A 16,399-nucleotide genomic window follows, 5' to 3' on the forward strand; every position below is an offset into this window, starting at 1 on the left:
AGATTACATGCCATGGTCAGTTGTCCAGCTCTGACACCATTCAAGTCAATAACACTTAATTCTACAACCTTTTGTGTCAGATTTCCTTGAAGAGAGATTGTTTAAACTGTTTAGGATAGACTCAAGAGTTAATATAGCAAGGTGAATGATCAGGGATCTATCATTGGAGGCTGCATTTAGTTAGCAAAAGTGTTTATTTCATGATACACAAATGCAATATTATTTGACCTGATAAATGGTTATAAACACATGAATATAACTCTGTTGAATTACAGTATTAATAAATAACTGCAAAATTAAACATAGGTCAAGCATTTGATAAATTGCATTTGGAAGGGGTTTGCTTGTTTATTTGTTTGTTTTTAATATCTTGTTATCTCAGGTAGGAATGTAATACTTAGCCAAGATACATTTATTTTCATTTTCAATTTCAGCTTTCCAAAAGTACTTCTTGACAATACAGAGAAAATAACTTTTGCAGAATCTAGAAGTGGGATGACTCCCATGCAGTAGTGTGTTCAGCACCTTATAAGAAAACCTTGCACATGCATCCTAATTACCTACCAGATCATGTAAATATATTTGTCTGGTTCTCTCACTATAGATACAAACTGTAGTTCCCTCTCTAAGCAGTTATGTTGGCAGATGGCATGCTGGTCCTTTTCCAGTAGACTTCGCCAGCTCACAGGGCTACCACCCACTCCCTTCCTCTTTCCCCAACCTTGCACCTCCTGCATCTTTTTAATACCCTTGCATCTCCCCAGAGCTCTTGGAAGGTGGTGTATTTAGAGAAAGGACAGTTTCATGTTCCAGGAGATTTTAAAACATGCCAACTAAGGCTTAGCTGGCATGCTAAAGTTTGCAGGAGCATCTGTCTATAAAATATTCTGACTCTACTTCTTACTGATCTCTGTTGGAGGCTTTGAGGGGAAGCTTGCAGTTCTTGCTCTAGAAAGTGAAAAAAAAAAGTCTTTAAAAAAAAAGTCTTTAAAAAACAAATCTGTAAAATAGTTGAAACTTAATAGAAAATATATTTTTCTGGTACCAAATAAAAAAAGCTTCAAGGCTACTACTGTGTCTTCTCTTTCCTGTTCATCATGATTTATTCTAAGAACTTGTGCCCTCAATGGAAAATGTGAAATAGACTTTTTTTTCAGGATGGAGGCTCTGGAAATAAAGACTGATTAATATCTGAACTTAGAGTAACACTTTTAGTGTGCAAAAGTGTATTAAATCTGAAAGTTAAAGTAATGAACATGACCAAAAAAACCCCAAAACCCACAACAAAGTTCAGATTTGTGAGAGATTTTCTTATTAATTATTACTCATATAACATTATAGAAAAATCTGTAATACTAAGCAAGATCAGATTCCCCATAGAAAATTATTGTCTCTGCCTCAAAGGCTATACAAACGACAATGAAAACAGGGGCAAATAATGGGTGTCAAGAAAATTTGTTAATTTAAAACCATAAAATAAATGTATATGTACCCTTTAAGAATATTTACTAGATATTAAAAAAACAAAAACCTTTGTGGGATCTCTATCAAATGTAACAACATGGTTTTTATTAGGAAGAAAATAGGTTTGGTGCTTTTACATTTTAACTTATGGTACACCTAAACTTCATCCACTATTTGCACAAAAAATGTCTCATTACATGAAGGTAATTAGGTATCTGTCATTGCCAGATGCTGTTCCTTTTTAAAGATGATGACATTTCAGCACTGAATTATGACTGGATTTGAATAAGGATTTACAACAGACCTTCTCTACAGTACTTTCTTATCATAAAGCACACTGTACCTAAGTAATTGCAGTTTTCTTCATGCCATTTGCAAGGAGTGCTGTTTAGGGTGGAGAACAGGACTCAGAATTTTGAAAGAAGCTGGTACTTTAAAGCTGGCACAAATTAAAGCTGCAGTTATGACTGAAAGTTGGCAGAGACAGACTACAGAGTACTTTGCTCCAGCAAGTCTATCCCTGCATGACTGGCTTCATTATCAGCCAGCAAGCAAAGAAATTTAAAAAAATAAAAAAGTTAAAATTCAAAAAGAACAAAAAAACCCCCAAAAAACCAAGAACCAAAACCCCAAGAAATTATATGAAAAATGTGAAGATCACTGCTTTGATGAATTCCTATATTCAAATGCAGGTTGCCTGGCCAGGTGGGGTTTTCAACAGGGGAAAGGTTCTGACTTCCTCTTTTGCACTTCAGTGAAAACCAGGATCTTTTAAAGTTGTTATATTTTTTGTGCCTATGGAAGTAGCGATCAAAGAAATATTCTTCATCACCTCTATGCTCCATTTGAAAAGTTGATGAGCTGTAGGATATCTTTTTGCTTTGGCTGTCTCCACAGCAGTGGAGGGTATTTGCTCCATGTGACATAACAATTCATATAAACAATGTTTTAAATTCCAGAGCCAGTCTTTGAAAGAGGGTATTCAAAAACATAGTGATCCTTTTTTGTAGTTACAGGAGGTATTTTTGTTTTCTTTTGTTTTACCACATGTAGCTGAATAAAATTACAGAGAGAAGACTGATGAGTCAGTAATATGTCTAGTGACTTAATATTTCCATTTTCATATGCTGAATCCAAAAGACTCTTGCTTGGTTCTGCATATGTCAAATTATTATGATATGTCTCTCAGTCACTTTCTGACAATTTCCACTGTTGTCATAAAATTTTTAGCAATGTGGAAAGTTGATAGAGTAATATTTTCAAGAATAATTAGTGACTTTGATTTTTTGTAGATTTTGTAGATTTGTAGATTTGTAGATTTTTAATTTTGTTTTGTTTTGTTTTGTTTTGTTTTTATGTCTCTTTTGAGTGACTATAGTAGTACTGTATTTTCACAAGCATGTAGACAACAAAGGTAATACTTCAAGGAAAAAGTCCTATAAACTATGACCAGTTACCCACACATTGCACGCTCTCATCTTGTGGTCAAACTTATGGAGAAAGAAGTTAATGCATGAATTCAGTTTTAGCTCTGTGTCTAACAACTGCAGAAAAGTGTAGTGTAGTAATACACTCTTACAAGACATAGTTTCATCAGATCTATCACAGGATGTTAAGAAAGTTTATTGTTTGACATATCTTTATTAAAATGCAAATTCTGGCATTTTCCCAAGCTGGCAAATCCTTTCCACTCAAGAGTGTGAAGCAATAAAACACACACAACTGTATTCTGAGAGAAAGTAATATTGCTAGGTCAATTTGCTAAAAACAGGAAAAAAATTTAAACTTGGGTAAAGAAAAACCATCAGAAAATTCTAAAAGGAAAGAAACAGAATCATAATTTTGCTTTCAGTGTTGTCATTCTCCTTCCTTTCTCAATCATTAACCACCGCTTTCTCAGGACTTTTACTGTTCAGTGCTCACCTTCATGTTTTGCAGGCATACCTCATAACAAAATGAAATAGTTTCCTAAACATTTTTAACAACATCTTACCAGTATCATCTAGCTCATCTCTACTTGAATATAATTTACATAAAATGCAAGAAATTGTACAGTTACATTGTGAACTAAATGAAGACAAACCAGGAATCATTCAGTAAAAAGGAACAGTGTTTGGCTAATGGTGTGGGCACTGAGATATTCAGCATGCTGTATGTAAGTGTGTAAATGGCAATGTATTGAATTGCATTCCCTTTGATCAATTAATAACTCTCCTAGCAAAACCTTTTATTGCAGTTGTTATTGTTGTTATTGAATCCAATTGATTGAATTGACTTGATAACATCTAGCAAGTTGCTTAATATTAAAAAAAGAATCAAAGTGTGAAAAGTTATGCAGGTTTGCTAATATCTAGCAAGTCTAGACATTACCAGACAATCTAATTTGTCTAGACTGTAAATTGCATTTAGCATAAGTAGAGACAGAGGGATAGTTACTGGTTAGAAGGTCTCTATTTTACAAAGCAATGAAAAGATCTAGAGGAAAGTACTTAATGCTTCTTAAGCTGTGCAAGGGTTCTGTCGTGCAGGTGAAAAGGAAATTAGTGCTCAATTCTGGGGTTATGCTATGATAAGATATAAAGTAGCACTAATTAATTGTAGGTAACAGTAGACAAAACTGGCTGTTATGCACGCCTGCAAATTACGCAGAGAAGTCAAAATATTAGCATCAACAAAAGCTAATTTAATGACAGAAGAGAAACATCAGAGAAATTTTGTAGAATACGTTCATTACAGGGCATTCTGGATTGTTTAAAAAAAAAAAAACAAACAACCCAAAGATTATAGAGATGACCTGGCTTTGTTTCTGATTTATTTTTGAACCAGACGGTTGAGACATTTGCAGCTGCCAACACGGGAACTGTTGGACTTAGCAAACTATTCTGAAAATGGGGAGTGAATGGAAGGACTACTTTCTCTTGTTAAGACCAAAAGGATGAAATGAGTAGTCTTGGCTGTGTCTGCCTTGGCAAAGAGCCAGACAGGATTCAGAAGCTGTTTGGATGGCACATGGTAGAAAAGAAGTAATGTTTTAGCTAAACATGTAATATGCAAGGAAGATTACCCTGTATCTCCAGTGACTGCTTTTATATTTTCAGAGTCAGAGAACACAGGGAAAGAACTTGATTTAATGATTTAGATCTTTATTTTAGCCATAATGAATGCAACTTAGACTTTAGTGGAAGGTCTAAATTTTCAGAAGAAACAGCTTGGGGGTGAAATAAATCACTGCAATTTTAATAATTTGAAACTGTCAGGTTAAAAGAACTTTTTCAGGTTTCACCTAATAAAGAAGAATACCCTAATCACATGCCTGCAGAATCCAAAATATTTAACAAACATTAAAAGCCTTAAGTTATTATATTATTTTAAATTTGGTTTATGGAGACTATATTTCATGCTCATTCCCACCTTCATGAAAATATAAGATGTGCCCTGGGATAAACACATTGTTAAAATCTTAGCAAAATGAAATAATTCACCATTAAGGTGGTTTGATAAAACTGTCTGATGGTTTCAAAATGAAAGTTAATCTCCATTTTCAGGGCAGTAGTCATCAATACAGTCTACAAATATATATGTTTAAGTTATAAAATAACCTTTGAAAAAATTTGAAAATCTCTCAAAAACGAATGGTATATAGAAATCCCAAAACATTTTTATTGTCAGACAAAGCCTAGTGGCATTTCTGGCAGGTTAATCTTCCTTGCGATGGAAAATTACACTTGGCATGTGTAATGGCTGCTTGTCTAGAAACAACAAAAACTGAAACACAACTAAAAACCCACTTGTATAAAATTTAAGGTCTAAGTAATCACATGATACGTCCGCAAAATGAGTTAGGTCTGCAAAGTTTTTTTTTTTTTACTAGAAAGAATTCAGCTATTATTTAAAGAATGGGTGTAAAAAACAAAGGAAAACAAAATCAGGACATTTAATCTTTAATCAGCATTACTGATGTCAGATCCTATGAAATTTTTCAGGTATTCAAAGTAGAAATATAAACCCTCAAACTATAATTTCAAGTCAATTCATCCTTTCTTATTTTTATCAAGGCTCCATGCTTCTCATTCCAACCTGAGCATTTGTAAAATGAATGCATCTTTTGAAAGTTGAAAGAAAAACAGAATTAACAAAGAATGATGTGCCCTCATTTCCACTAGGTCCTCATAATCCATCAAAAATACTTCTGTAGAAGTTGATTTAGCTTAGAGAGTGTTCTAAAAAGTTATAATTGATAAAGACCACATGCTTGAACTCCTGAAGTTTAGAAATGATGCATATAATATATGAGTATGTATGCCCAAGTGAAATACTTTTTTTTTTTACATTCCACTTTTGAAGATGTTATTATACTTTTGGTAATTCTGTTATAATTTTAACAATCCATTATAGTTTTAAAAATATTACAAAGTAATATTGTAAATATGGACATGAATGAAAATAATTTCACTTTTGAGTGTTATAGGTCTTTTTAAGTCCATGTTGTGTATTTCATCCCTTGCTCAGTTCCAGTTTTCTCTTTACCACCATCTTAGAGTTCAGCAAAAGTAAAGAACTTACTCCTTAATATTGAAATTTTAGAGACATAAAAAAATATAAGATGTGTATTCCTGAAGAATGTTGTCCTTTTTTTAGAATGTTGCTGTTAATTAACTTGGGCACAAGTACTTACCACGTTTCTTTTTAAGAGCCGTATATATGTAATGAATTTTATTTTGTGTGTACCTATTTTTCAATTATACAGGACAGAATGAAAGTAGTAGGAGATTCCACTATCAATTTTTGTCTTTGTTTATGTTTACAAATCAGTCTTTTTTCTTCTTTCTCCTCAGCAGTCACACAAGTAGCAACTGCCTCTATGACTCCTTTTTTCTTTTTTTTTCTTAGGATTTTTCTTTCTAAGTTACATTTTTATTCTATTTTAATTTATTATTATTATTTTTAATTCCCATTTTCTTTTTTCTTTTTTGTTTGTTTGTGGCAGATATTAATACTTGTGTCATTAATGCATAATCCACGAGAACAGAAAAAGTTTTAATGTTTTCCATTCAACTTACTGCTTCGCATTTATAAGGTTATTTGCAGGTATTTTTAATGCCTCCTTTTCTACAACCCAGCAGAAAGTTTGTGGATTGTTATCATAGAGTACATATTAGCCTGAAGAAACTCAAGAAAGTCAGTAGGAAGAATGAAACATTTTAGCTGTACAGGAAGGCGATGAACATTATTATGAAGGTTAATCAAGAATAAAGCCTTAAAAAGAAACCCTCTCTTAATCACTATTTGTGCAGATGATAAAAAGAAAGCCAAAGAGATGAAATTGACAAATGTAGCATATAATGGTCCTTCTTGGAGCAGTACTACAGGGGCCTCATTAGTAGACATTTTAGTACAATCATTTTTACCCCTGTGGCTGTCACTTCAGACTACTCAGGAAAGGTGGCTGTAGGAGCTAATCACAGTGATGCCTTTCTCAATTGTATTTTCCTTGTAAAAATGAGGCACAGGAGAGTTAGCAAGTTCTAATTGAAATCAGAATTATCGTTGCCATGGATGGCATGCTGTGTCTGTAGGGTATGTTTGTGCCAGTGGAAAATTACCTTTTCCCCCTAATAAGTTTGGAAGCTTTAGACTTAAATGTAAAGTTGTACTGAAGTCAGTATTAGCATACATTTTTTTCTGCTGTTTTCAATACCATTTCCATCTGACTGAGCTGAAGTGCAGTTGTTAATTCATGTTTAATATTACTAACTGTAGTTGATAAGGGGAGGGGCAGACTTCAAGATGTCCCATTTACGTTGCAGTTGAAAGTTTAAATGGGCTCTTTCTTGCACATAATTCCTTTTCCTTCAATATTCCTCTATTTCTCTTTCAAAAGTAATTATAACTACTATTTTCTGCATGCAGTTTAATTGCCACCTTGAGAGACACTACAAGACCTCCAATTCTCAAAAAAAAAAATAAAATTGTTTAAGACCAGACCAGTTTTACAATGGCATTTTAAATTGGGGGAGAATCTCAATTTTATTCAGCTTTAGAAAAGTATCCTCTTGTATTGATCCTTCATATAGATAACAGAAAATAAAAAAATGAAGATAGAAAAGAGATTCCTGAACTATCATTCCTTCCACCATTGAGATTGTGTGATGGTGGTAGAGTAACAATAACTTGCTGTAGCAAGTACTAAAAATATTTCTCCTCTTTTTCTCTTGGAAAGCAGGAATGTATTAAAAAGCAAAACAGGGAAAGTTTTGAGCTCCATTAAGGATGTCTTTTAATTTCTGTTCATGTCCTAAAGCTTTCTAGATTTGAAAGACTTTATAATTGTTTTGAAGAATTGACGCTTTCCTAAAAGGAATATAAAAGGAAGAATCCCATCTTAGTCTATGAGTAATTGGTGAAGCCTAATTAAGCTTTAAAGTATTTCTTCCTGAAAGAGCATGGTACCAGAGTGAAGGACACATGAATCTCTGTGAAAACATAGGTACACTGAACCATGCTTTGGTTTTAGTACAGACTTTTGAGTCATTGAGAAAATGGAGGCCAGACCTCAAATACTTTTTCACACTACATTTGAGTGTGTGTTTAATCCACTTTTACCTCTCTTCTAGTGTCTTAAAATGAGATGTAAAAGTTTAAAATATTTTATGCTGTGTTGTTATCCCTTGAATGAATTGTTGAATTGTTAATTATCTCCATCACTAAACATCTGAAAGTGAAGAGAAACCACATAATTGTTCCTAAGACTTAGAAGCTTGAAAACCTTTAAGTAAGTTACAGAACTGGGATTTTCTGATATAAGGGTAAAGAACCCAACTACAGCACAGCACTAATATGTCACTGTTAGCAAGCAAAATTATGCCTAAAAAATGAGGAAAACTTCAGAACAGAAATTCTGTCAGTAGGCCATCAGCAAAATGGATATTCACTGCATGTGATTTTTGATAAAGCTGACCATTGAAGGGAAAGGGTGAAGCTGGTCCTTGCTGAGCTAATTGTAGGACTTCAGACACCACCTACAATGTGTCTGCTTTATCCATGATCTCCCCATCTTTTGTCAAGAAAACAAAATAGTGTTACAGAATAAAAATTGGGATAGCACGGAAGGGGTTTTGAGTGCTTCTAGTTATACAGAATGCTATTGAAGCAGCAATAAGCAGGGAGTCTGAAAACAGGTAGCTATAATGGAAACTATTTTTCAGCTTTAACTGAAGCAGATGCTATCACATACGTTTTGTGATACTGACTTCTGAGGAGGCAAGTATAAGAAGTGATTAACCCAAAAGGTTATACTGACTGAGGTGAAATTAAGGTCAACAGAAGTACAATAAATCCTCATGTTTCTTGAATGTCTAAGTCCAAGTGCAGGGTTTTTTTTTTTTTTTTTTTTTTTTTTTGCCAGGGTAGCAGTATTGCGGTAATAATTCCCTAAAGTTTTACTAGTGCAGGGGAGCTGAGAGAAGTAACTCTAAAGCTGAAGTCTATAGAGATAAAAATGCTTCCTGTAATAATTATTGTAACTGACTCATAAGTGTTTGTCTTCAAAGAGAAAGCTTTTATAACTATTAAAAACTTTGATGATTTTAATAATTTTAAGCAAGATTTAAGTCAGAGATAGAAACAGGAAAAGATACTGAAAACAAGAGAAATGTTAGCACTTCAGGAGTTAGAAATGAGAGACAGAGAAAGAATTCTTGTTCTCTTTTCACACCAGTTTGAGAAAAGTATCAGAAAATTATTCAAAAAAGGTAGGAAGGAGCTGAAGTGGAGAAATCAACACAGAAGACTGTTAAAACTGTTTCACTTTTATTGACATTATGGATAATAATGCCGGTGCTCGACTGACTTTCTAGTCTGTTGTCTGTGTTTCAAAAACTAAATAACCTTCAGACTAATTTGGTTCATTTATCTGACTAATCAATTGTCTGGTTCCTTCAGTCAGTGCAAGGAAAGTAGCTTTTGTATTTTCTTTTTTCTTTTTTTTTTTTAAATCCTCTGTTCTTAATTCTTTCATCCTCTGTTTTTCTACAAAGATGGACATAGTGAGAGAGATATTTAAAGCAGTTCTGCTATGGATAAAAAATTACCTTTCCCACTGCCTCCTTCCCCCAAATCCTCATGTCCACATGCTACCTGAAAGCGTGAAGAATTAAGAAAGTAAATACTAAAGTACTAGTAAGAATTGATTACAAAATTATCTTGCAGGAAGAAATTATACCATTTACAGATGTAACCTTTCAAAACAAAAATATTTTTCTCTTGAATTTTCTTTTATTTTTGTATTAAATTGCTCTTTACACAGTAACAGAAAATGCTGAAATATCTTTGTTATTATATTTCTGTATTGATTTTTTCAAAATAAAATTTCATGCTGTCGTAGAAGGTTTTATTTATATCTGGTGGTGTTATGTTGAAGACGTGGGGCACAAATATCATAGCATTGCATTGAATGTGCCACAGATTCTTGCCACAATCTTTCCCAAGTTACATTCAGTGTCTCTTTGTGTGCTTGATTTTTGCATGCTTTACCGCTTTTGTAAGTAGGACAGACCTCAATGTAGGCTAACATACACAATTTTAATGATTTTTTTTCTCTCTCTTGTAATAGTTTCTGATTGGAAGAATGTTCACTGAACAGTTGGAAATATTTTTTATCCAGAAGAATAGATATTTCCTTCTTTCTTTCCTTCCTCACTTTTTTTTTTTTTTTTTTTTGGGGGGGGGCGGTGGGAGGGTTGTTTTTAAGGGAAATAATGTTGAAAAATTACGTTTGTATCATACACACATGAATATAATGAAGGGCTCTTTATTTCATAGCAATTTTCAACTTCTTCCAGACACTAAGTAAGTTTCAAGAGACATTCCCCAAACAAACATCTATTATAAACTGGAATGTGTATTTTTAATAATGCTCTCAGAGGGCTATCTCTCTTAAAACAACAAAAAATAAAATGATAAAGAAAACTCTTAATTGTCAGGATCACATTCAAAGTGAAGGAAAGGAGGGCAGCAAAGGACAAAGAGCCAGACTGCACTCTACAATTCTATATTCTGTTAATGCAGATGTTGTAATTCATCTTTCGAGTCAATTACCCTTCTAGTGCCTTATGGGTAGAGCACAGTCATTAATATTACCAATAAACCTGATTGTAGTCAGATGAAATTTCAAACAGATTTCAAGCAGGAAAAGAAATTAGGTCAAGAGAAATAGCCACCAAAAATTAATGAGCCCACTGATAGATAACTTCACCATTAGCATCACTATTTCCATAAACTGATCTGATGATATAGAATTAAATCAGACACTATTTCACTGAATGAGGAGAAAGTACAGAGATTATATCTATTTTTTTCCCTTTCCTTCTTTTCATACACTGAAAAGTGTGCTGATGGAGCAAGTGGAGTATAAATTTCTAAAATCCTTAAATATGGTGAGTTTAGTGTGGTTTCTTTGTTCTTCTTCTGTGCTTCTCTATGTGCTAAGGCTCTTCCTCTGTAGAGAATTCATTGCAGGTGTGTCTCATAGAAGTATATGATATCTGAGATATCTAGAAAGACAACACCAGGGTTGAGAGGAGCTCGTTCTCCTATTAAAAACAAATACATAATAATTTAAAGTGTGTATGGCTGTGTGAGGGCTCATACAGTGACTTCAAGATCCCGCCATGATTCTTTATACACTGAGAAGTCATCTCAGGCCCAGACAAATAAATTAACCCTAATACCCCCCATATCTAACATATATAAATACACATGTGCACACACATGTACTGTACGCATATAGGCGAGGGCAATAGGCCCTATTATTTTACTTGTTTTTACTGTTTTTATTATTTTAGTATTACCTTTTTCATGTATTTCCAAGGCAATTAGTTTAGTATCATTGGTATAGAAAGGAGAAGGAAAATACTGCAAACCCATGAAACATCCTAAATACTACACCACCCTGTGAGAAGATAGGTTGAAAACCTGTATGTGTTTGATGCTGCTTCTTGCTTTAGAGTGATGAATCTTTAAATATCTAGAAAATTTTGTTTCAGTCTCATGGAAATTTATAATGTAAACCTAATATTGCAACTGAATTTAGGTGGCTCTCTATATACTAAATATTTAAATTTAAAAGAACAGTGTGATTGGAATATAATGGGAGGGACTCCAAAACCAGCCAGCTTTGAGCTTCAAAATGATTCTTGACCGTATTGACTAGATTCGTTAACAGCACACATTGCTAGTAGTTAGCACTTAATCACTATCAATCATCCCTGACAAGCTTATTTTAAATTAGTTACAAGTGTACAACGCCACTGAAGTGATACCATTTTAGTTCATACTGAAAGCTATAATCCATCAGTCCAGGGAACAATTTGAGAGGGAAGGCCATAAGAGAATTTGTCACCTTCATTCCTCTTCATCCCTCCCTGTAAAACACCACTAGTGTTCTGTGTTCCTCTGCCTCCTCCCCAAAAGAAAATTGGGTGATCTCAGCTTCTCTTGGCATTTATTTTTGGGATGAGGGCTTCTTCTGGTTTTGCAAATTCTGCAGGATTATTCTGGTTCCATCAGACACTCTGCCTGCCTTCTCTGCAGGATTATTTTGGTTTTACCAGACATCATTCTTGCCTATTCTGCATCCTTAGTTCTTATCTTGCAGAGTTTAATACTTGTGCATTTTTTATGCACCCTGTTTGTGCCACTGCATCACAACTCCATCTGCATCTTTGCCAATTAAGGCTATTATTTATACATTAAAGCTGAGCTGCACTGCAAGATGTTATTAATGTTTTTACAATGTGAAAGTATACTTATATACCGTACCTGTTTATTCTATTTTAGTGTGCTTATGTCTGTTACAAGAAAATAAATTCTAATTTTCTTGCTTAATAGGCATCTAATTACTGCATGCAACAGGCATAATTTTTGACTACAGTAAAACCAAATCATGTTTGGAAGCAAGGACATTTTAACATAGCTTGAAACTCAGTCCCATACATGCATCAAAAAAAGGTTAAATCTCTATTCGAGTTCTAGTTAGAATCAATTTATATTTAAAAGAGATGTCTTACTATAATTACTCGAACCTTAATAGAACCTAAGTGGTGTATTTAGCAGGCACAAACTGAACTGCTTCTGCAGAAGAAAGCTCAGATATATGTTCTAAAATTTAGGCAGGTATGAACTTTATTCACTGCTTTGAAGCATGAAGTCTAGATGGCAATCACTGAGTTTAAAATGGCTCAAAATCATGAGAGTTTACCTTGCTCACAGTCACAGGAATCCTGACAACTGCAAAACTGTTCTGAATATGTCTGTGAAAACTGTTGAGACATTTTTTCTATATTTTACTTAACATCTATTCATCTAAATGAATGTTACAATTTTCTACAAGTAATTTATTTTAAAAACTGAGAATGATATTTGGAAAGAGCTTCTAATTGGATGAAAGAGGGAAAATATTGATAAATGTAAGCAGCGTGTGGTATTGAACATGCTGAATCTCCTGTAGCATTTTTAAAAACCTACCAAAACTGTGTGCATAAGTTAGCTCTGTGTGCTTAGGAGACAACTTCAAATCACTTGAGGCGGCTAAGCAGATCACTTTTGGCTCTTACTGTGTTTGGCTATATTGGCATTTCATATCTTTCTTTTATTTACCATTTAGCATTGAGCACTGTAAGGCTCCAAAAACCTCACTTGATGAGGCTTTTAAAAGGGCTTATGGTTGTTCCTGTACTCTGACTTAGAAGCATGGGAGAAATACTAACAAGAGGCCAGAACAGCAAAATAAGACTTTATTGGCAACTCTAGAATATGAGATAACTTTGCAAGAGGTATAGAGAACTTCCAGAGCATTAACTTAGCTCATTCAATTTCACAAAATCTAAGCCCTTTCGATTTTAAGTTCCTCAAAAAGTCCAGGAAGAGGGAATTAGAAGAAGGAGGAACAGAAGGAGAGAATGACAGAAAAGATTTAGAATAGGGTACACATAGCTACCAGCTCCTGGGCTTCACTAGTGCTCAGCTGTTAGAAATTCCAAGAAGAGATAGCCAAGACATTTTTGCCACATGTTTGGCCTTAAATACTCCTTGGCCTTCCTGGGCCCTTCCTCTAGCTGGGATTTCTGGTCACTTGGCAGCTCTGGGGCTTAACCAGGGCTTCAGGGCTGGGGTGTGAACCATTGCCTCTCGCTGTGCCAGTGATTGGCAGCCTGGGCCAATGATGACAGGGCTGGGATACAGGATCTAAGGGGTGTGGAGTGCAGGACATGGCATCACCACAACAGAGAAAGGTCTGACCTGCCCCGTTCCCCACACACATGCACCCCAAAATGTCTTGAGACAAAACTTTCCAATCTCTCATAGCCACTCCATAGCTCGAGGCATTGACTGTGACAACAGTAATGGTACCTTTCCTCTTGTGGCAACTCTGGGATCCTAATCTTGTAGACAGAGGCGAAAGGAAAGACGGGTCTCCAAAATTGCAGGTAGGGTGCAGCGCAGACCAGGGAGGAGAGTTCATGTACCAGTCTTTCAGCTTCAGTGATCAGAGTCCAATGGATTGGTTGGTGATTTCCTTTGTGTTTCCAGTCTGTCACAATGACATGCAGACTTCCTTGCACATTTCTCTTCCTCCTCTCTCTCTTCTACCTTTCCTCTCATTATTTCTTTCTTTAAATATGGCAGATATGTAGAATGTTATCTTTTTAGTTTTCTTCTTAAGATAGTTTAGATATCTTGTAAGGTCTCTCACAGGAACTCAGGTCAAAGAAGCTAATGGTCTGGTTAGTTCTGAGTTTCCTGGGTCAGAATAGAAAATTAAATTGTTGGTTTCAAATTATACAAACTGAATTTCAGAAGTCAGCTGAAAATCAGCTTAGAAAATAGAAATATTTTACAAAAGCACTTGAGGTTTCTCTGCACATTTTGTGTCTGAAGTGGAGTCTGATCACTTCTTCACGTACGATGAATGCTTGAATTGCCAACCAGTTCCTGATTTGTGACACTCTGCTACCCATTGTAAGAACATCCCTATGACATTATTAGTTAAGCACAGCCCCATCCGAGGTACTCATATTCTTAGTTTTTTACACCCAACTAAATGACAGAAACCCTTAGAGGATTTTCTTATGGTTCTTTTTTGCTATTTCAGGCTACAAATAGTTGTAAATCTATGAACCTCAGTTTGCAGATATATAAAAATGAAAGCTTTGAATCATAATTAAATTAATTATAGCACTGGGGTGCCATACAGAAGAGTATTGGAGTATTTTGAAAAATGACTGCGCCAGTCAAGGTTTGGAATCATGTTTAAGTTTTTTTCGTAATATTCCCAAGGCCAGTTAGGAAAGAAAGGGGTACTAGCCACCCTCATTATGCCAAGCTGCATGGGAAACATAAATTTTCTTGACCATCAAACTACGTAAGATTTATGGTTTCATAGCTAACTAAATTCAAAAATATTTATAATTATTATTCTTATAGTTCATTTATACCATAGGGAAATATAAATATTCTTGTATTATAGAGAACAGTCTTATATTGGAGAACTGGTTTCATTGACATAAAGGTCAAATGTTTTATCAGCTTCAGTGAAACCAAGAATTCATTAAATACTATCAACCCCTTGTTGCAAGTGAAATTTAAGAGAAAAATAAGTTCTTGTTTTTGCCAGATGCTCTGTCCTTTCCATAGACCAGCATACTGGGATCATACATGCTTTGGGAAAATCTCCATCCATTGCAAGGTATAAAGTGAAAAATTGAAAGATACAAAAAGCAATATAATAACAAAATAAGAAACATCTAACCTGGGGAATTTTTACAGGTTAAGTGACATAGATGTTTAGAAAAGACGTATGATTATTCTGCAGAAGTAATTTCGGTTTTGGAGAGAATAAAGTTAATTATTCTTACTGTGTCAGGAATCTACTCAAAAAACATATTTTAACTTTCTATCTAAAAACTGGTTTCATGAGTAAAAGACACAGAAGAGGTGAGGTCAATGGTGTTTTGAATACTTGTGGTAGGAGACATTTTACTAGTTTCAAGAATGTGTATAATTATTAGTGTTAGATGTGAATTTTTATTCCAGGGTTTGTTTTTTGGAAATCTAGAGTTGCATCAGACACAAAGAACAAATGAAATTACTGGAAGATCTTTCCAGTTCATATATAAGAGCTCTCACTTGAAGAATCACACTTCGTATTCTCTGTTCTAGTGAAACAATTTAATATCTGCATTGAAATGCATTTTCGGTTAATCTTTGTCTCGAGGCCAGTGGAGCACTGTGAATGTTGAACATTCTTTGGCTAAAACACTGAGCACACATCACAGCCATTCCTGCTGTGCTGAAGACCAGCTGGGAAAAATATATGTACTCTGAAGTTAAAATAGTCAGAGCAGGTCCCCTACTTGATAACAGCTGAGTGCTGTAGTCAAATACAGCTATTGCAGCGGGATTCTATTGATTTATACTGGATAAAACTGGTGCTTTTATCAAACAGTTTTGTGGCTACTCAGCAGTCTGTGTCAAGCCATAGGCAAAGATTTTCAGGAAGTTCCTGGCATCCAGAGAGACAGAGAAAAACTGGTTATTATACCAGGCAAATCACTCAAATCACTTAACAGCACGCCTGCCTCAGTCAGATGGAAAGCAAATTCACATTATTCAGATTATACTGCAAGCTAGCACAGCAGAAAGATTAGGCCTCCCAATTTTCCAGGTAGTGTTTAAAATCTTTTCCCTAGCTAAAGGATATAGCTGACAGTTCACACTCCAAAGTCAAGTTAATCTGTAACATTATCCGCCCATTTTGCACTGAGCAGTCCCCAAAGCAGTTTGTAATATGCATATGAACTGAACCATTGTTGTGATCAAATTTTAAATACCCTTGTGAAATGGGAAAGAAGGAAAGATAAAATAAAACCCTGCTGCT

General features: G+C 34.6%; 1 protein-coding gene across 5 annotated transcripts in view; it reads left to right on the forward strand.

Moving 5' to 3' along the window:
- The window catches only part of PCDH9 (protocadherin 9), a 664,361-nt gene that overhangs the window by 312,136 nt on the left and 335,826 nt on the right, over positions 1–16,399 (forward strand). The gene's annotated exons all lie outside the window — the stretch shown is intronic.

This window comes from Poecile atricapillus, chromosome 1 (assembly GCF_030490865.1).
Source record: "Poecile atricapillus isolate bPoeAtr1 chromosome 1, bPoeAtr1.hap1, whole genome shotgun sequence".
NCBI classification, from domain to species: Eukaryota; Metazoa; Chordata; class Aves; order Passeriformes; family Paridae; genus Poecile; species Poecile atricapillus.